Here is a 22653-nt window from a genome sequence, read left to right as displayed (position 1 = left end):
TAAGCCATGAATTTTTAATCTCTGAATAAAAGTAACAGCATGGCTTTATGCATATCCTGTGGAATAAAAAGTTTGATCATGGACTTTAGCACTGTTAAAGTCTCCTTACTATCCATCTCAGAAATAAAATAGTTTTTATGGGTCTCCACCACATCACTGACAGATGAAGCCTACTTATTTCAGTTCCAGCAACATTTCTACAAGATCATCCCACACTGTAATCACATGGAACAGCTTTTATCACTAATGAACATTAATGATGGAAAAAAATACTGATACAAGGTAGAAGTTATTGTTTATTATTACCCAGTATTGGTTATAAAACATTTACAGAAATCTTGTGATATCTCATTTAAAACAAGTAACCTTATGGCTTACTAAACTAAGCATCTATTGGTTTGGAATTTCCTTCTGAAAAAAGATTAATAACTTAAGGTCTTAGACAAAAAAAAAAAAAATATCTGAAGTCCAAAATTGACAACCTTGCTCTCAAATTATTCAGAGGAGTAATTTGAGAAAGTGAAAATGTCTAGTCCATTTTTCAATCCTGTATGTTCTGGTTAGTCTAGGTGCGTATTATTTAGTTTACTGAACATCACTGTAAAATAAGTTTATTTCTTTGAAGAAAAACACCAAAGGAATATGCGTTGAGATGCATACTATGAATAATTTCTACTGTTATAATTAATACAGCTATGATATCTAATTTATCAGAAATGACAACTGCTTGTTCACTGATGTTTTACAGTCTTCCATGACGCTGTATTGTTTCCTTTTGAATGCTTGGAGTCATACCAAGAAAAATCTCCCCAGCTGCCAGAATTCTGCCAAGAGTTAGCTTTCATCTTCTGACAATACTCAGTCCCACTTAAATAGCTGTATTCTCATTACATTTCCAGTAGTGTTTACTGGTCATTATTTGTTGTAGGCCCATTGAAAATTCTGTGGATAACCCCTAGGGAAAAGAAATGACACCAATAAAGTTAGAAGTGCAATCACATTTTACAGAGACAGAGTAACAACCAGCAGACAGTTGAGATGAGTAATTAGGACTTGAAGTGAAAAGTTGAGAGGTTGGGGTGGGGGTGGTGTGGGGTGGTGTGTAAAGGTTTAATGTTGCACAGGAGATGGAAAACCATATTAGAAAAGATTTGTCTGCAGTCGCTCACCAGAGAAATGTGTTAGCATAACGAAAAAAAAGGAAAATTGCAAAGAATCGAGTGAGCCATAAACACCCATGTTTGAACACAAGCAGAAGGCAAAAGCCCAATCAATACTTATTTACAAAGACATACTGGCAGAAGTGATTGTTACCCTTAGTGTTACGTTAAGTATAAAAGGGCTCTTGCAGTAACAGGTGGTCTGTCATTGTCCTGATCAAACTAGGTAAATTCTGGAAAGCAGCTGAACTTAAACACGTGTGTCTGCAGTGAGGTCAGTTCCAAAGCCCAGAGAAAAAGCCTTCTGCAGGCTGTGCCTGTGCTCTAGCCAAAAAGAAAATCCTCCACAAAGAAATTCAACTTGCAAACCATACTCAGACAAAATCTGACTGAGTGAAAGAAGCATTAGAAAAATAAGCATTTAAGAGTGTAAATTCCTCTGACACTAGTCAGGACTAGGACTCTACCTCTCTACTAGGCTCTAGTCAGTATTTGGACTTTACCTCTTGTTTGAAAGACCTTTAGCAAGGTCCACTTGGCCTATGCTCAGTGTTCAGAGAGAGGAGAACTTTGGCTGGGATACCCATACTGGTCAATATGAGAACACCTTGCAGGTTTCCTTCACATAAAATATACATGTCCAAAAAGATTATGTGGTTGCTGCTACTGGGCATTGCATTCCAAGTTTAATCTGTTGGCTATCTTCATTATTTCCTGTTGTATGGTTTCCTCCTTAAAAAAAAACTCTCAAAAGCCTATAGTGAGTGAAAGTCCACCCAGAATTTGTGGATGTAAAAAGCCTCCAGAGAAAAATATGCAAACAGAAAATACAGAAGCAATTATTTTAGGAAAGACAAAGGCAGATTCCAAGAGGTAAATTTACTTACTACTTTTTCCTCCTCTAAATAATTTAGCAACTGGGAGATTTCATGTCAGCGATTTCATTATAGGGATGAAATTATTTCACAAAACCCTTTTCTTTCACATTTGACACAGGTTCAGCTCCTCAGAGACCCTCCTGAATTCTTAAATGGCAATACTATTGCTAATAACCATCAGCCCTCTCGTTTTCTTGCTTACTTTTCCCCAGCACATGGAAGAATTAATCCTTTACTATTTGGTTTACTGAATTTCTGGAAAGAATTTAAGGAGAACTACGCTGTATCTTACTGGGCACAATGAGCTTTCAGTGGGATTTAGAAGCTGTTAATAACCACAGCCTGTCTCCATATGATAAAAACAATACCTGTCTTCTTACAGTTTTCCCTCATTTGGTATCTCCCTGTCTCGCTCATGTTTTCTGGTGGCAGTTATTGCATTTATTGTGCTAGAGGTTAAGATTTCCCAAATGGAAGATGTATTTCTAGGAAAAACTGCTGGCACTGTACAGGCAATATAAATACTGTCCTTCAATAAATATGAGAAAGGCAAGCGCTTTGACTGAATGTTTTAATCTTTGCACAAAATATTGAAAACTATCTTCCTGAAGCAAGGAGGAAATATTAAACCAGCAGAGCAGTTAATGCATTTCCTGGGACTAATATAAAAAAATAAAAGGGAGAAAAACAGATAAATGATATTAAAAGCAGGATATGAAAATACAGGCATAAGAGAATACCTGCAATAGCTAACAACAGGGAAATAAAAACAAATGCTGGTCTGTAGCACAGCCCATTGGCATTAGCATGCAGAGAGTACATCTTTACCCCATTTATCTTTTCCAATCTGGCTTTTAAAAAAACACGTATTTTCCCTGAAAAGTCTATTTCTAGATTCTGACACAATTATATTTCCTCTAAGTGCTGCAGGAGCTGTCTTACCTGTTCTGTCCACACATCTGTATCACAATGGCACGTGCTCCATTCCCTTCTCAACCCAGCCACGCGCAGGGGTGGGCTCCAGAAACATGGACATTTCCTCTGCTCCTCTCCCGAGAGGCAAGAGGACAGGCTGTGAAAAGCTGCGCGCAAGCACAAAAAGGGGTAAGGTGTTGGAAGACTGAGAACTATTTTCCTTTTCCAGTCACCCTGCAATAGGTATCCTACCCCCCCATTTAGTAATGCTGAGGATTACGAGATGCTAATACCTAAGGTGACCCATATTACCCAGGCTCTGAAGACAAGGGACATAGGCCATTCCCTGTTCTTATTCCCTCTGAAATGACTCCTTGCAGATGCTGCCCAATTTCAAACTGGTGCACTGTGTTCTCTCCAGGCCCCAAGGTCTCTCTGAGGGGTCACGGAGACCTGAGTTCCCCATCTGGATCTCCCCTCACAGCTCCAACAGACTTTATGTTTCAAAACTCTTGGCTTCATAGTTTTTGAAAGATGTAACTATTTACTTGTTTAAACTGCCAAATCTTTCTTTGCAATATTTTAATCCGGTCTGATGAAAGGGCTTCCTATAGCTGTGGGAAAAGTCCAGTTCAGATTGTTTCAGGGTTTTATTTTCTTTGATTATATATTTCTTTTTTAAAAGAAAATTTGCTGCAAAACATGTGGAGTTTACTAAGGCAATACATTATATATCATTATAATACGTTAACTACTAATGAAAAAAAAAATGTAAATAATATCACTGCTTCTCTAGATATCTTGGAAATTCAGTATTTTCTTCAACCAGTAACCTGCCAGTGTTAATGATGCTTCACTGTGATTCGGTGTTTTAATCATGATCAGTCATTATTCTCTTCCTATTGTCTCACTCTCTCACTGGTAATTAATTCCTTAAATGAAGCATCAACCGGAATATAGAAAAAATCCTCCGTGACTACCTAAGCTTTTTTAGCTTTTTCGGAATCTTTCCCAGAACTCACTTCAGACAAGTATCTTTCTTCCAATTGTTACTTTTTATACTTTTTTCTCCCTTTCTTTCGTTCTCACACACATGTAAATCCAGTTTCCCCCAAGAACTAAGAAAAGGGAATGGAAAAGGCAACATATCAAGTCCTGTTTTGATGAGGAAAATAACCTTCTTTAAGTCCAGTTCTAATCCTCTATTGAGCAATACTAGATGGTTCTAGGTATCCTGACTAATAATGGTTTTACTCTCCCCCTTACTGGTGTTGCACAAACCACAGTACCTTTTAGAAGACTGAATCCATTACCAGTAAAAGCTATCCATTGCCATATTTGTTTGCATGAATTCATGCTTTTGAGAAGTGAAAAACTTCTGCCAACAAATTATAGACAGAAAGACACTACTTGATGTCAAAATGTTGGTAAATAGAGAAGGAAATCATGTCAGTGGTGCCTAGTATTTGCTTCTTGGAGGCACTTTCTCCTTCATGAATTGCAAAAGGCTGAGCTTTTATGGAACAGGAGAAATTAGATTTTTTTGGTCTCTTAACATAGAAAATTGATTGCTTTGGCCATAATGTAAATGAGAGGAAAATTATGCAGTTGTTATTACATGGACAGATGAAATTGCTATTTTAATACCTCCTAGCAATTTCTGCAATCTTTGGAATTCTTCTGATATCCTGTTGTATGAGATATATATGGTTCACTTCAGAAAGAGTAAATCCAAGCTCTAAGAGATACACTTACTAATTAGATTTTCAATAAATAATTTAGCAAGCCAGTTTTAGATGAGAGGTTTCATTAAATACTTGGAAATATTTAACAATTTTGCTTCTTTTCACATCTGACACAGGTTCATCTCCCCAAAGATGTCCTTAGGTTTTTAAATACAATAGCACTGTTATTCTAATAAACTATTTGCAGCTATCCTGCATGCATTTACTTTGGCATATTGATTATTTTAATTGTTTTTTTTAGAGTTCATTAGTATTCATCCTCTAAAGCAGGAAACCTTCACCTGAAGCTAATAAAGGTCTGTCTTGCCTCTGGAATTTTTTCTGATACAGAATTAATAGAAATTACATAGAAAATAATTCAACAAGAATAAAATATTTTACTGTGTTGCCCTGTTTTACAAATTGGATTGACTGTCTTAATTTGAAATCACTTTTGCTTCAGAATTAGGCAGCTGTTGTGTTCAAATTTTTTTTTTTTTTTCTTATCACAAACAAGGCTTCAGTCTGTTAAATCTGCATGGGAATATAACTGAACGTTCCTGTTTTGTGGGTGGTGTTTGACGTCATTATTGTGTCTTATTAATGGCTTCGTTGTACTTATCTGAATAATTAAATTGTGCTAATGGCTGTAGTATTTTCATGAGGAGCATTATCCTTTTTTTATTATACTGCCAGTGAAGAATAGTAAGATGCCAGCCACTAAAATGCAGCTTTTGTGGAACCCAAGGAAATATTTTTAGCATAAATCAATCCAATCAGAATGAACTACAGAACAAGGCAAAGAGTTTTTCTGGAAGACTTTCAAAACAACATCAATAAAGTGATGCTACAATTGATTACTTCTCAGCATGCATTCTAAGATAAATGACCTACGATTCCATTTAAAAGTTAATGCTGAAAGATCTTCAAATGCTAATAGCGAAAAGCAATACATAAACACTACAAAAAGAACTGAGCAGACATTTGGGGTAAAAAAAAAAAACCAGGCATGCAGATATACCACAAAAATACAAGCAAAGACCTCTTTCAATATGCAAAAATGTTAATTTCATAGCTATTCACAATATAAAAGGCAATTACTAGACAAACAGATAAACAGTGAAACTTTGAAGGTATAATTCAGGGAATCCACAAGTTAAAACTCTTACAGCAACATGAAGTTTTTTGTTGATTTCTGTTGTTGAAATACTGTATCAGTTACTGTTTAAACTCTTAAATTTCCTTTAATAAATACTTGAAGGCCAAATCGTTCCACTAAAGCAATAGCAAGCAGTAGGGTTGTTTGCCCAGAGCTAGTTTGTCTTGGAGGCAGCATTTGGCAGGGACTGTTCCACAATAAAAATGGGAAATACATACATATCTGTCCTCCATGAACCTTGAGAGTTCTGTAGATGTGCACAAATGTCAGACAAACAAATAGTATGAGACAAACAAACAAATAGACTGTCAACCTTTTTTTGGCCTTTGCAATGTGGAAAGATACTTTGTTCATGATGTCATGACACTACTGCCAACCCAGCCAGACACACACAGCATGGCCAGGATCATTTAGGAGCCAAACCCAATTGTCTTGATGGGGCCATTTCTGGGAATATCAATAACATGCGTGCATTGCATTTAGACCGCCAGCTGGAGAAAAATTTCTATGCATCGGAGAAGGGAGGTATTGAAATATTTTTCCACATAGAAATAGTGGATGGGAACAAACTGTGATTTTAAGATCAAGGTTTATGAACAATTTATGGGAAGTGATGTTACAGAGAGGCATATAATACGGTCACCTCAGGTAACCAGCAACTGGACATCATAACCCAGTTTGCTCCTTCCAGTCTTTCTCCCAACTTGTATGTTTATTTGCAATCTGTGTTCTGTCTACATGTGCCAAGACAGCTTGGTTATAGAGAAGATTTTTATATTCAGAATAGATTCACAGCATCATTTTTTCCCAAAAGATTATGAATTAAGCCGAAGAACTATTAAAAGCTACTTTGTTTTTTTGATATCTTATTAAAAGATTGAATCATAAAAAATGCTGGCTCATTCCAGTGTGTTTCGTTTGGATCAGCATGTAAAATCAGAATTTTACTTATGCACAATTTTCCTACATCACTGTAGAAAATACGTGGGGTGAGCACATGGATTTCTCCATTGTCAAAGATACCCATTGTCAAGAGCTAAATTTACTTCTTACACATACAACGCAATTACAATCACCTGTATAACTGTCAGCCAAACTTCATAGCTAATTGTTTTTCTGAAGGGCTTTATCTGTGTTCTGCTAATAAAAATAATAAAAGCTTTAATGTTCATACAGCTTCTAAAGCAGAATGATAAGTATGAGATTTTTAAAAACAGATTAGTCTACTGCACATAATGCTTCTTTTGGCAAGAAAATGAGCATATCACTCTTTATAATATAAAGAAAATAGAAAAAAGCACAGGAATTCCATTTTATGACCAGAATAAAAGTGTATTGCATATTTTCTCTTTAAAAAATATCTTTTTTTTTTTTTTTTTCCCCCAAAGAGGAAAGCTTAACACAGTAGATGTGCAGTTTGTCTGGAACTGTAGTGCTGAACCAAGAGTGAATAGAGGGTATGAGTTCATCTTGAGCAGTGAAAATAAATAAATTCCTTCAGTTGAAAGAGTTCAGAAAAACTAACTGCCCTATCTTAGTTGGGATATTCTGAATCAAAAGCTAGCAGTTTTAGAACATGCCCAGTTTGAAAACATAGGGACAAATTCCTTGTTGTCAGGTAAGATACGACAGTGGTGTACCATTTTTGATCACTAGAAAATCCAACTCCTTCATTACAAAATAATTATTTGACATAATATCAAGAAACAAGTTTACAGCTCATGAATACTTCGATCATCCCCTTTAATTTTTTGTTCTGAAGAGTACCATAAGCAAACAGATCAGCTTTGAACCTCATTCAGATCCATGTTGTACCCTGGAATAATTACATATGCACAGGATCAAATGTCCTTCAGTGATATCAGTAATTGCCTCCATGCTTGCTCTGCTGAAACATTGGCCATAGGTATTCAGATACCCTATATTACCTTTAAAGATATGGCAAATACTAGCAAAAAAATCACCTAACAGTTCTGAAGAGTACACTGATATTGAAATTAGAAGATGTTTCTTGTATATTAGATAAATAGTTTTCAGTTTGAAAACTACTATTTAACAATTAATTGTTTACTCACATCTGTACCTCTAATCCAGATTACTAAAGTACCTCAAATGTCCACAACAATCATCAATGTCTAACTAAGAAGAAATTTCTAATGATACCATGATTACACCAAAAATGTTGAGTTTGGTTAGTTAACCTTCATAAAATAATTTATTTTGTACTTTTCATTATATCTTAAAAAAAAATCTTTGATGCATTTTATAAAAAATATTTTCTTCTAGCTGTAGAATATTAGTGTTGTGAAGAAACAAGGTGGAAGATCAGTTTTTCAGTGATATCTCTGATACAAATCTACTCACTACCACATAAATTTACTACACTTCCAAAATGTTATTTATATGTCTGCTTAAAGAAAGCCCTCATCCTAATTTGACCTGATTTCCCTTCCTCCTCCCACTCCAGGGGGTTCACAGGATGATCTGACATGCACAGGACATTACCATAAAGGATGATGAATAGTTCTAAACACCCACTTCTATAAAAATCATGACCTTTGTGGAGAAGACCTGGATTTGGTGAGCTGATCTACTCTGAACTCAGCGAAAGTTCTGTTGGGCCATGAGCAGACAATGGGAGTCCATCATGAAAAGCCCAAGGCCTCCCTGGTGGGTCATTTGAAGGAAATCCAGAGGAAGACAATGAAGAAGGCCATACTCATCATTTCCCAGACAAAACTGTGGTCTGAGTTGAAAGATTTAAATGACTGTGTTTGGTTTTAGATGGTAAAACTGAGAGAAAATATAAAAAAGCTTCAAAAAGGAAAAGCATAACTTCTATTTCGTATGCAGTGGGGAAAGAAAAAGTGATGGGTTTGCGTGACAGCAAGGGAAATTTATTATAAATATTGAGAAAAACTTCCTATTCATAGGGGTTACTAAGCACTGGAGCAGGCTGTCCACACAGGTTACAGAACCTCTGCCACTGGCAATTTTCAAGAGCAGATTAGGCAAAATCTATCTATTTAAGGTGTGGTTGCTTCTAGTTTGGGGCAAGGGATAGACTAAGCAACTTCTTGAGGTCACTCCATACCTATTTTCTTTGATTTTCTCTGAAGTAAATGAAACTTCATGCAGGAAAATCAATTTACATACATGGACTTTCTGATATTATCAAAGATATAACTTAGAATGACAAATAACTCCTTTGTAAAATCTGAAAGGAGAGATTTTCCTTTAGCACTTACTGTTCTCTTACAGTAGTTCTACACTACTATTTACCTAAATGTATTTCTTTTAACAGATATATAATGTATCACATAAATACCTTCTATAGATACCTTCTGAGGTAATTGTTAGACCTCAGAAACATGTTTAAAACCATCAAAAGAATTTCCTGCACTTGATAGATGACCACAGAAAGTTACTTAAGAGATTTCTCCACTCTTAGTGTGTGTAGTTGTGTGAGTGTGTGTGCATGAATGTGTATGTACATATAAGGACACAGGGAGAGATGAAAACGTACATACTATGAATTTTTGTAACAAACATTTCCTTCCTTCATGATGTATTATTTGTGGATCACGTTCAGAAGTCCACGTTCAATTTCTAGTCAGGTAGCAGCCCAGCATATGTCAGTGGGAGTGCTATTCACTTGAAGGACAAATAAAAAAATTGAATTAGGCCCTCAGGTAATAAAATAGCAAACTGCAGCAACATTTTATTATAAAGACCCTATAATGGTCTCCTCCAAAACTTTATGAAGCAACAGGCAAGGCCTCAGCTTCAAGCAAAGATCCTTTCAGCTGAAATGGTCCCATGTACAAATCCTCATCTGGGCAATTGTTTCTGACCCGAGGGGAAATACAGGAAACTGCCTTGGCTTACAATCAAGTTCTGGTCTTAAAAACTTTGTTACAGAATTCCATGGGCAAAAGGACTAGCATCACACTGTCTGGACTTGCTTTCTGGCAACCAAGCTCTTCATCCTCACACCAGAGGTATCCTGAAATTGTAAATGGTTGTCCTAAGAGGGTTATGCTTCCATCACTAGTTTTCAAAGCTGTCAGCGAAGCACCTTCTACGAAGCCACATGGGCTTGATTTCTGCACAACTGAGGTTAGATCTACCTCTGCCACCTCCTTCTTCTCCTCTGCAAGTAAGGCAGAATACATTTCTGCACAGAGGAGGCAACAAGAGTAATGAAGACCTCCCCGATGTGTGAATGAAACACAAGAGAACAAGGGAACGCTTCATGGATAGCTGGACATCATGGATGAGTTTTTCCCATTGCTGGTGTTTTACCTTACAAAGGGCAGTTAGACACCTGCCATCCTGATACATGTGCATCTAAGGGATCTACTTTAGGGTCCCAGAATCCTTGCAAATACTACCAAAACTGTCTTGCAATGAAAGTTAAAATAAACTTGCTGGTGATTTGTTAGAATATATATGGGCCATTTTATGCATAACAGCATTATGCTAAATGTCCTGCAGTTAAGGAATTCTTCCTGCACTGAATGAGCTGCTGCATATATTTCTCCAATGTCTGTTCCTGCTTAGATTTATGGTGCCTGCTCATTGTCCTTTATTAAATGCTTCCATTAACTTTTCTGTTACATTTTTCCTCAGCTTACAGCTCTATAAAATTGAGTTACTAGCTATGCAAATTAATACCATTTGCATTTGTAGAAGTCCTGCTTCAAATAAATGTGTTATCTCTCTCATATTTCGTATATATAGATGCAATCTTCTGCCTAGTTTTTCAAGATGCACTGATTTTTCATATCACTCCAGATCTGGTTAAAATAAGACTCTACCACCTTGTGATGATGTGGGAGCAGGGTACGGGGTCAGAGGCAGTATATATCTGACCAGTACTCAGCAGTGACAATGATTCTTTGAGTCGTTAACTCTGCTGAGTCAAGAACTTCCAAAGTTGCTTCTATTTCCTGTCTGTGGACTAGATTCACAAAAATATTGCATTACAATTATTTGAGGATCTATTTTGAAAGATCTTGCATGCTTACCCTTAGCACATATTCAAGTTTCTGAATTTTCAGTGGTGCTATGTCAGGTGTCTAGAATATCACCACAGGCAAGGATTTAAGACATTTCTTTTCTCTTAGTATTTCCTACTGAACAGCTTAGGCAACTTTCACTCCAGTCTATTGTTCTTCGTACATTTCCAAGCCCCTTTTGCTCTGTGTATACATCTTGGAGGCCACACTTAGGGCTGTACAAAGTCCTTTCAGGGCTCAAGGTATCAATAAATGAGTAGTTCACAATCAAGCCAAAAAAAGCCCTTCTTCCTCTTCTACCCTGTTGCACAGTACACTCATGATATCTTCCACCTCCTTGCACTGAGAGGGAGTGGATGTAAAACTTACATCTTTATTGACCATTGCCCAATTAATCTTAATGTAATCACAGATAAAATATTTTAATTTTACCTTTCTCTTTTTTAACATTTTTCATCCTTTTTTGGTGTTCCTGCTACTCAAATATCTACAGAGCTCTGCTAAACTGATCAAGCTACTGTTATCTATTCAGTGATCTATTTATTAAGAGTATTTTTTTTTTCAGAAGTCATAGCCTTCACTTCTTCAGCGTTGCAATGTCATACATCCTATCATACATCTAATATCCTAGCCCTCCACATTCAGTGATAATTCTTACTTCTTCAGTGTACTTTGTCTCATCTTTTGACTTCCTTCCGTCATTCTGGTAGAAAATCACACACTTGGCTTACCATTTTGTTAAGATAATTACTTCTATCTGTGTATGCCAGATATCAAACCTCCATGCTGCTTTATGAAGATTAGTTCTCCTGACAGCATAACACCAACAGTAGTGCCAGGGCTGCATTTCTAGAATGCAGCATCCCTGGACTAACTACTCCAGAGTGTTAACTCCAGGGACAGTCCTATTGACTGGGCCATTTTAAACACAGACAGCGTCCCATTAAGGTGTCTTTATCCTCCGTGTTAATCAAGAAATGCTTAATAGATAGCCATGTTCTATAGCCATGTCTTAAAATGTGTTTTTAAGTTCTGGGGAAAAAAACGTTTCCTGAGAAACATGATCAATATTAGCCTAGTTCACAGATGGGAAAGAGGAATTTCCCAGGGCCCCTTGACAAAGTACCAATTCTGAATTGCTCTCACTGAAAAAAAACCAAAACCATAAAACCCCCAGCAAATCTGTGGTATACTTTAAGAATGATCCATGTCACTGTGTGAGTGACTGCAATACTTCACAGTTTTATGTTACTATTTTTAATCTCTTTCAGTGCTCTTCAGGAATAAGAGAACCTTGACCAGCATTACAAAGAAAATGAATGAATCCTGAATCTATTGCACAGCCACAAAAAAAAAAAAAAAAAAAAAAAAAAACACAAACAAAAAAAAACAATCTGCAAAATTGTTTGTTTCAGTGTTACTTTTTTGGAATAAATAGGACCGAAGAATCAAAGAGGTTAGTACAACCGTGTTGCTTCACAGTGTCAGACAGTGAATCACTGAATGCTTTGAATACAGAGTTCTGGGACTGTTATGCTACCATGGAAAACGTGTAGAAAATTTACAAAAGAAGGTTAGAAAAAATAAGAAAAAAAACTTAGTATTTTTAGACTTGAATTGTGTAGTTATACAGGCAAAAATTCATAAAAGTCTACAAATAGCTTTTTTTTTCCAGACCCAATTTCTGTTAAGTCCTTAACTTGTCAAAAAATCTTTGCAAAGAGAAGAAAGAGCTACTTCTATTCTTAAATTCTGTTCTGTGAGTGATATCCACTTACACTATCCTTTGATGAAACAGATAAATACAAAGAGGAAAGAATACTGCGTAAGATAACTAAAGATGTAAAAATACACCCTTGCAATCAATGTTCTCATGATTCAGGTGTTTATTCAGGTTGGTCAGTGGGTAGAATAGTCAAATACATGCCTTATTTTATTCCTCATCTAAATTTAACTTCCATAACAAGAGTTTTGACATACTGATTTCTCCGTTGATCATACCCAAGCTCAACACTTTCTCTGGGACTCACAGGCACCTATATCTTTTCTGTATCTTTCCAAACAATAGCTCTTGTTGTAAGTAAATAGAACATTTTTTACACCTTGTTTAATTTCCTGTGCTCAAATTCAAGACTTATCAATACCTGGTAGAATCTGATTATTAAAATACATTTGCCAGAGAGCGATCGTCATAGTTCCCCTTTATTATCATAAGTAGAAGTATCCTGAGATCTTTGGATTAGAAATATATTCAATAGAAATAAAAATGCAATTACTGCTGATAACATTTTCACACAATAGATACTCTCTCTTTCTGGCTTACTTTTACAGTGGCTTCAATTTTACGTTCATACTTTCTAAATTCTAAAAACCATATCATCAGACTATATAAAGAATACTTTTGAATGGATGGACTGATGTTGCACTGGCACTGTGTGTTTTGAGACTAAACATAAGGAAGCTAAAAAGAAAGAAATCAAATGAAAGCCTGAAGGCAAGTTAGCTCTCCTGATAAAACTTCCATTGATTTTAATGGAAAAGGGGTTTGTCCTAAATTTCAAGTTGATTAAAGGGAAATCATGAAGGGAGGGATACAGAGAGCACTGGGGAATGGCTTATGCATCTATCAGGTACTGGAGTGTCCTAAAATTAGTGTATTTCTGTCTGGTAAATTTCCTATCTGCCCTGGATGTGATCTTGTTGTTCAATCTGTTCAATTCTTGCTAATTCTTGTTTATCACAGTTTGATGTGTCTTGTGTTCCAGAATTTTAAAGATCTAATTCTGCCACTCAAGTCACCTTTGTTAACAGGAGGCTGGTCATACTGAGATAGCATCCTGGACCTCTGCTACTATGAGATTTTATTTTTTCCTTTGAAGTCCTTTGCTGATAAAGACTGGGAATTATGGATACACTTTATCTCAAGAGCCTTTTTTGAACAAAGGCTCAAATGCTAAATCTGTGGAATTAGTGTGGCTCCAAATACAAAAGACCTTTTACCTGCTTCTGACAAAACTACTTAACATAAAAGCGAGTTTATGGAAGCAAACGTTTTGAGGCATGCTCACACTGCGTTAGAAATTTAGATCCTGCAAATGGGATTGCAAAGGCCCATTACCAGCCCCTGTGCAGTGAATTTCAGGGTCAGAATTCTGCAGCTCCTTGCACTTGTCTAACTGAGTGGAGACTTGGATCTGCTGGTATCCCTGCTGTGGCTTTCACCTTGCTTTCCTGAACTGACGCAGACAACAGTAAGTCTGGGAGGACGAGTGAGTTACACTGTGCCATGGTCAAGAAAAGTTCTTGTCTGAAATGTTTCAAATAATGTAAGAGACACAGATGTGCATCTGCAAGTAGTTTTAAATGTTTTTTTGAAATAATAACATTTATGTTAAATTAGCATTAAAGTTTACCTTTAACAATACAGACAATAAATACGTGCAGAACTGTATTTCCTGAAAAGTTATAGGCAGCATCTTTCTTCATAATTTTACCATTGTATTTCTTCTAAAGAAATATCTTTAGAAGTCTGACTGAAAAGCACAAGAAAATCTGGCATATTTATTCTAATGATTAAGAGATTTATGAGAATAACTGGATTTTGAAAAAAAAAAAAAAAAGTACGTCTAATGGTAAGTATATAAGGGGTCCCTGCTGCCTCATGCCTTTTAATTTTCTTTTTTCAGGTCAAGTGATAAGTTATGTGGTCAGCTGTGTCTTCCTTTTGTCTTTAGATCTTTTATTTTCCTGGTATCATCTGTTTTTCCACTTCTTTACCCAGGGTTGGTCATATTCAATACTGTGGAACTCTTATCAATTGTCTGGGAAATAGATGCCTTAATGGATCACTGCCTAGCTGTAAATAGTATGACAAAAGCAGGATCTCATATCAGATGGATATCATCTAAAAATGGCTCAGAACATCAGTCACCAAACAGAGTTTAAAGCAGCAAAATTCAGTCTTCCCTAGGAAAAGAATAAAGAGAGTTGAAAGCAGACTTCTGGAAGCTTGCCCATAATTAAATCAAAAAAGGAGGAAAAGAAAAATTGATGTAATCCTGGACTCTAAGCACACACATGCTTTGACTATAAATCTCTTAATTATCACTTCTCACTCGCAAATTTCTGAAACAATCATAAATGCTAGTCGTTTCATCTGAGCTCCTTTCCCTTGAAGTGTACTTCATAAAATCTTTTTATGCTATTCCCTGTTGAGCAAACCCATCTTGTCTCTGACTTGCAGTATGATCACTTGTTCTTAAGCATTTATGGGTAAGCAGTGTCTCTTTTTCCAAACTTGTTTCTCTAGGATTCAGTTCAGTTCTGAAGTTCAGATTTCTGGCAGTGTAGGAGTAATTAAAATTCCCCTTGATCAGTGTATTCTAACTTTTTTACAGGCCTCTTTTATCTGTACAAATATGGCTTTGAATGTGGTTTTGCTCCTTAGAGGCCAGTAACAGATCCTAGTAAACATTTTTTTTAGTGCAGTCATATCCTTTGTCCCGGTTGCCCAGCTGCTACAGATTTTTTCCTTTATTTTATTTCTTTTTTTTTTTTTTTTTTTTTTTCCTGGAAAGGCCATATTTTGATATAACCCAAGCCCAGTGACCACATTTTTCAGACCAGTCCTGGTTTGCACTAAGGATCCCTGAATTGTTTTGGATTAAGCACCAGCTCCCTTCCTGCCATTGCCTTGTCTATGGGAGAGATCTTCCCAGGCATTTTAGTGATTCAGTTATGCCTAGATAAGGATTTCCTCCTGCTTTGTATTCAAATCCCTCAGACAGCACACAGATCTACCCAACATCTGCTGCAACTGTCTGTATTTAAGAACAAGTTTTATGCTCTGTGAGACATCTCAGTCCAGACCAAGCGTGAAGCAAATATTAAAGCAATGTGGAGAAAAGTGAGAGAAGGAACTGAGAAAAAGAAAGGAAAAAGAGAAAGGAAAGCCAGTAAGCATCTTCTTCTCAACCAGTTTTGCCTTATTCACTTTTGGTTGTTCCTCTGAGCAAAGCACAAACATTCAGTCCTCTGGGTTTTACTCACTAGAAAATGATCTGGACTGCATCTGTCACAGAGACACTCAGTCACTCCTTTACAAGACTTATTTTAAGGAATAAATAAGTCATGACATCTGGCTTCTTCTTAATAGGGCCACACGCAGTATTCTGAAAACAATTTTTTTCAGATGCCTCTTACAAGTAGTAACCAATTGAAAGCGAAAAGTGGTGTTTAGTAAAAAGATGCTGTTCATACCCATCCTCCTATTTTTTGTCATATTTTGCTTCAAATACTGTTAATTCAGACAGGCCTGAATTAGGAGAAAACACATTAGATATCAACAGCATCATTAGCATGCCACATCTGTTACATATACGTATGTTAAAGCCTGTCATGTTAGAATTCCAGTTACTGTACCAGAGCAAAATCACACTCTTGTCTGATCAAGACAAAAAGTTTAGAAAAAAAAAAAAAGAAGCCTACCAAAACCAGCTTATCATCCAGAAAATCCAGATAAATATGTCAAGTATGACCGCTTTGTAAATTACAAGTTAGCTATGGCAAGCTAACAAATAAAAACTGTTCCTCTATTTGTTTTTGACAGTAATGATTATGAAGAAAATCACATAGACATTTAAGTCTCACCAAATTCATACAGCTTGTGTTGTACATCATTCAGAAATTCATCATTCCAACTCACCCTTAGAACATCTAGCACCATTTTTTGCAGGTGATTTCATAACACAATCTGATATTCTGTAAAGCTATTCCATTAAGTTATTCAGAGGCAAATAAGCAGTCAGCAATTTCCAAGTGCTTAAAGCATAATGGATTAGAGGAAACAATATCTTATTCACCTCCATGGTGATGCAAAAAATGGAAAGAGTCCAGCAGATTCCAGAGTCCAACGCATCTCGTTCATTTCCATCTCTTATTCAGTCTGTCTTGCCTAAACTTGTATATTTTCTCTTCCCCTCTTTTTGTTTTATCCATTCACCAATGGGCAGGCATAGACTTCAGTCTGATGCACAGAACACCCTCCAGAAAGGTGGAGGATGTGATCTAAATATGCTCAGGCTAAGGAGGAATAGGAAAATATAGGGAAGGAGGAAAACAGCAGCACCATGACAACAGTCCTTAAAGTAAAGTTATGGGGTGCTACTTTTGAAAGAGGAGGCTGGACTTAGAATCTGCAGTAGAAAGAAAAGCCTGCTAAAGTCTCAAACTCCAGAGAAAGACAAGATGTTTGTTACAAGCTCAGCAGAAGGGCTGCCTACCTTGTCAGCAGCCTACCCTAGATGACTCCCAGCCAGACATGATACTTCTCTGGATCCAAAGGAGCACAGATCTATTGGGATTTATTCCTGGGATGGGCATTGAAAAAAAAAAAAAAAAAAAAAACAACAAATACTGAAATACTGTGAGCTGTGGTGATCATAATCATGATGTTAAACATCTCCTAACTTTTCCTTTAGGCACTGGTTTGCAAGGTTTTATGTACTCTAACTCCCTCTCATTTGCTCCTCTGGAGACGTAACATCTGCCTGGAGCAACTGTTTTGTGAATCAAGTCCCAGAGGTGCTCAGGAAGCCTTGACTGCACTCAGGGTAGTGAGGAACCTACAAAATTCCTCCAGATCCACAAAAAAAGACATTTTCCCACCTAGTTTTCCCTTATGCCCTAATCCACAAGTGTTTTCTGAATAGAGTACCGAAGGAAATATGGCTGTGGTTGCATGCTGGCTTTTCTAGTAGCTCTTTCTCTAATGTGCACTCATAAGATGCAGAAATACTGTTTTCCTCTCCTATCCTGTGACTATTTCTGTTTGGATTCATACCTAAGGAATGGGGTTCACTCTCCACTGAGCCAAAAAGAAATCAAGATCCTGTAGTGCAGAGGTTGGACAGCTGCTTAGAAGGATCTGAAGGACACTTCATTGTGATGTTGCTTTAACCACTACATTATTGAATCCCATTGCCTTCCCAGCCCATTGTACATTAAAAGTTTGGCTGGTCTGTGAAGCAGTAGTGAGAAGAATGCAGCTGAGAGCTGACCGTCTCTAGGTTTTCTCCTATTTCTGGTGTAAAACCCTTAAATAACCCACAGAGGGGCACTGAGTAGATAGAACAGCTTCATCAAGTGCAACCTGAGAAATGGCCGACTGTTGCTTCAGCTTATTAACACTGGAGAAATCTGGAATCTACTGTAACCATTTGTCCTTGGCTAACCAACTGATCATGAACCCAGGCATAACTGTAAAAATTTCTCCTAAGGTGAGAATGAAAGAATTCAATGTTTTTAATTCTAATTTACTTTATAGCAAAAAAAAAAAAAAAACACAAAAAAAAAAACACCACCACGAAAAATAACTGTTTGAGTGAATGTTTTTAGTTCACTCCATGAAAAACAATTCCATTTTCTGAGGAACATTTCCCCTACAATCGCAAATCACCATTTAACAGATAGAAAACAGCTTGATATAGGCACTGATGCAAGAATGACTATAATCTCAGTTACATTTGCTCTGATAATTATGTTTGCCACACCATTCTTCCTATTTTCTGAGCATTTCTTCCCACATTGTAGAGATCAGACCCCATTTTTCCAATCAAATCCACATCAGTACATGTATTTCAGAAATTCATATTGGGACTACTTACAAAAATCTTACTATAAAATAATAAAGCTTATATGAGGATCACCCAAGAACAAGCTGCAGAGTATTCCCAAAGCAGAAGGTACCGTCCCTGACTTTGCACTGGTCTTCCACATTGCAAAGGGGAAAAGAAAGTTTCTCTTAAAAGTCACCCCTAAAGCAGAGGATTTTCTTTGATTGTGCATTCTTTTGCAACTCCAGTGCAGCTGTATAAATTATAGAAGAATCCTCAATACGCTAAAGAAATATTTAAATAGGAACTAAACAAAGCAGATCCACTTGTAACTGTGGTGTGGTACACACTGATTATTTTGGGTTGCTGAGTTTTCTTTTGGGTTCTCTTGGAGCCAAAAGTTCAATTCCAGGAACTCTTTGTGGTCTACTTTTAGCTTAGACTTAAAGGACAAAGTTGGCATAAAGTTTGCCCTTAGCCCTTCCACACCCGAAGTGTTTTAAGGAAAGGGAGGATTAGGCAAATAAACCTTGTCAATATTCACTGATGCTTAGCAGCATGCTGCAGTCTTCACAGTTCTCGTGCATCCCTTCCAACAAAGCATCTTCAGACAGGCTGACTAATTTTGCTGAATTGACACCATAGCCCATGGAAAGCAAACAATGATAAGAAAAGAAAGAAAAAAAATATTTTTAATAGAGCTGTATGCAGATGGTACATTATCTTGTCTGACATCTTTGTCATATGGACCTGTGTCTGGATCTTGTACTGGAGGTTATCCCATTACCCAGGTTTGTCCTATAGGAGTGCACAGTGGGTGTTAATCTCATAGTCTTCTCATGGAAATCTATTTACTAAGCCTGTCCTGTAAGATCCAAACCTTAGAGTAAATCTTGACTTAATAATTGTGAAGTATAAAATCCAGAAGTGTTAAATGTACTGGAACTGATGCAAAGCATTTTAACTATGTACAAATGTACTGATTTTAAACACATTTGAGGCGATGATATTCATTGAACACTTCCACTCAAAAAAAAACCCTGTCTCTGGCTGGACCTTAATGTATATCACCTACTGTTAAAATCACTGCTCCATTGAGCAGCCTGCTGAAGATGGCTTCATTTGGGAATTAACATGCCTGAAGAGTCTGTCTACACTTTATAGAGTCCTTACTGATCCTATTTCTAAGGTGGCAGTAATCAACACAAGCTAAAACAAATCACGATAAACTTTAATCACAAATTTGAAGTTCTATCATCAGGATTGCTTGTTAATTAAAACAGAGCAGCCCCAGAAAACTTCTGACATGTTATGAAGATGCATTTCATTTCCCTGAACCTATATTGCTTTATTCAATAACCTGGTGATGCTGTTAGACTTAGTTGTCCTTGCAAGCACAAGCCAGCTCCCACATGCTCTTTGCCTTCCTTCACACTCAATCTCTATCACTTTTCACCCTCACAGAGATACAAAACAAGATCTGAAAAGAGGCTACATAATGGATAAAAATATTCGTTAACAAATAATAGCAATTGCTAAGAACAGAATCATAAAATGAAAAAGACAACCTTTTGGAGCTGAAGAGTAAGTAATCACAAAGGAAACAAAGCTAAACTTAAGTAGATTAGTATAACACGTCCATGGAAATACACTCCAGTAATAATTTTTAAGTGGATGTCTTTGAGATCCCATTTCTGTTCTAGTTCGCATTGAGAATTCATTCCTTCAACCCTAATACACTTATAAAATGAAAGGCTATCCAATACTGTAGTAATGGGTATCCTTCATGACAGTCCTCCAGGATGGATGGATACCACAGTCCCTGAAATGAATGGTCATTAGATCTTTCCTCAGAAATCTTCATTTATCATGAAAGTTATTCAAGCAATATGAATAATTATAGAATAACAGATGTAGATTTGCTGGTGAAAAGAAGATCCATGTTCTGGAAAACATTTTTGGGGAAGAAAAGGCAGAAGAGGACAAGGCTTTCTTCATGATTTTGGTCACAAGCCCAAAATTGCTTAAGTGAGATAAAAAACTCTTTACAAAGAGTATATTGTCTGTGTAGACATGTTTTGTAGTCAATTTAAATCTGTATTTTTCTCATAATACCTATGGAATAATTGCTTTGCAAATTGCTTTCTCTGTCACACATCCTTAAGAAGTGCACTCAAAGTAGAGCTCTGTCAGCCAGGGTGCTCAACAGAGTAGAGCTCTAGGCATGGTAATGTTTAAGACCATATGAAACATAAGGATGTCAGTACTGGTTATATGATGGCACAGAACTCACTCAGAGCTTCTCAGAGGCAAAACCATACATCACCATCTCAAGGGTGAGGGCAAAATAATTTTGACCTGCAATACCAAAAAAGAAATTCTGCAGCACTGACATAACTGGGACCCAGGTATGATCCCTGAGAAGAATCAGAAAGTTTTCACAAGAAGCTACTGCCAGAGGACTATCCCAAGAGGGCTCGGAGAGCTACTGTGAGGCTGGAGAAACTCTAACGAGTTTTGAGATAGGCAGGAAGTACAAAGGAAAGGAGGTGTCTCCATAACTTTCCAGCTGCGTCCTGCCCTCAGGAGCCAACCTGACTTCCCAGGGAAGTCAGGGGCCACCCTCATGAGCATTTCAGCCTGACTGGTGGCTGCAGTGTCAGAGCAGGTTGTCCCAGAGGCATCTGGTGGTGAGGCAGAGACAGTGGTGAAAGGCTGGGATGTGAAGACAGAGCATAGACTTCACCCCAAGTGCTACTGCCTGCAGAGGAGCATGGTAAAGGAGGAGGAAGGGCAGCCACTGCATTCACTGGTGAGTCAGTGCCAAACAGGGAAGGCAGAGGCAGTGAGGTGCATCCTCTAACGTGGATCTGCTGGGCCTGGCATCCTTATGTCTCATTGTCGACCTGTGACACAAGATTTTCTTCTCCAAAACTAGTGTTAAGAAACCTAAGGACCCCCAAACTGATTTTCTTACTGCTTTTTTTTTTTTTTCTTAGTGTCTTAGAGAAAAAGTCAGCTCTTGGAGGGCCTTTTGGTTGGACTGAGAAATGCCAGTTCTCCAAAGAGATGCTAGGTGATGCTGGAGCCTTACAAGAGGAACCCATAGAGACAGAAAAAGCCAGAAATGTCACTATGGCTTGTCTCAGGCTACTCCAGCTTTAAAACATTGGTGCCTACGGCCTGGGGAGTGTCAAGCAGGGGAGGTCTACCAGAATGTTCACCAAGTGCTAGCTGAAAAGAAAAGTATACCCCCTATTTTAATTTCAGAAATGTAAAGCATAAACAATAAGAAGAGCAAATGTTGTAACTCACAACTTTATAAAAGGCTGCCTTCCTGTCTTTTCCACTCTTTTAGTGGGCAGCCTCAAAATAACAAGATGTTGCTAACGCTGGTATATCTATACTTCTGGCCTTCCAACTGGATGAGTAATTAAAACTACATGTTAGCACATTTTGTTCAGCACAGGGTGTTTTAAAAGCATGCCATGGATCATCTATAAGACAGGATGCTCTGCAAAACAAAAGGAAGAAGAAAGACTTCAACAGGGGAAGAACCATTTTCTCAAGGCCAAAAATAAGAGAGAAAACAATTGTCACAGAAATGCCTATGTACTTAAGTGGAGTTGCCTTGGATTTGTAAAAGCTCTGAAAAAGCATGATTTGAAGCTCACGTGATACTGAAGGAGTGTAAGGGAGCCCAGGGCCAGCCCAAAATGGTCAGACCAGTGCTGTAACACACTAAATGCTGGAAATTTTCTAGGGGAACACTATCCTCAATGAATTATTCACAATGTCATTAGATGAAACTTTTAGATACTGGTTATTAAAGCCATGCACTCCATCAAACAGGACTGAGGAGGCATGCAGCATCTGATTCAAGGATGTCAGCTCTGAGAGAACAGGATGCATGTTGAGGGAAGACAGTAAGTTCTGCTCAAGAGCCTGTAACTGCACACTCCTGTGGTGGCATTGCAGGTGTAGCCAGGGATGGATTAGTGGCTTCAGATGGGAAATCAGTGGGGAGAAACCTGAAATCCATTTTGCACACTGCTGTGTTAATGCACAAAACGTCACTGTCTCCTGGTTGGCTGCCTCAGGGAGGGGCGCTTGCGTTTTTCTATCAATTCCCTGTAGATTGCCAATTAGGAAGATCTTAAGTAAAGCAGACCTGTGTGTTACT

The 22653-nt window shown here is 37.4% G+C and overlaps 1 long non-coding RNA gene across 4 annotated transcripts in view; it reads right to left on the bottom strand.

Moving 5' to 3' along the window:
* Positions 1 to 311: 311 nt before the first annotated feature.
* LOC116965311 overlaps positions 312 to 22653 on the bottom strand; it is a 112091-nt gene continuing 89749 nt past the window's right edge. For all 4 annotated transcript variants that reach the window (XR_006164715.1, XR_006164716.1, XR_004409277.2 and 1 more), the window contains 2 exons: positions 2981 to 3120; positions 312 to 955 (listed from right to left, as the gene is read on the bottom strand). This is a non-coding gene — a long non-coding RNA (uncharacterized LOC116965311). The remainder of the gene's footprint in view (positions 956 to 2980; positions 3121 to 22653) is intronic.

Source organism: Tyto alba, unplaced genomic scaffold, assembly GCF_018691265.1.
Source record: "Tyto alba isolate M040663 unplaced genomic scaffold, T.alba_DEE_v4.0 Super-Scaffold_9, whole genome shotgun sequence".
NCBI classification, from domain to species: Eukaryota; Metazoa; Chordata; class Aves; order Strigiformes; family Tytonidae; genus Tyto; species Tyto alba.
The sequence above is the reverse complement of the archived record's forward strand: the minus strand, read 5'-3'. Positions and strand labels throughout refer to the sequence as shown.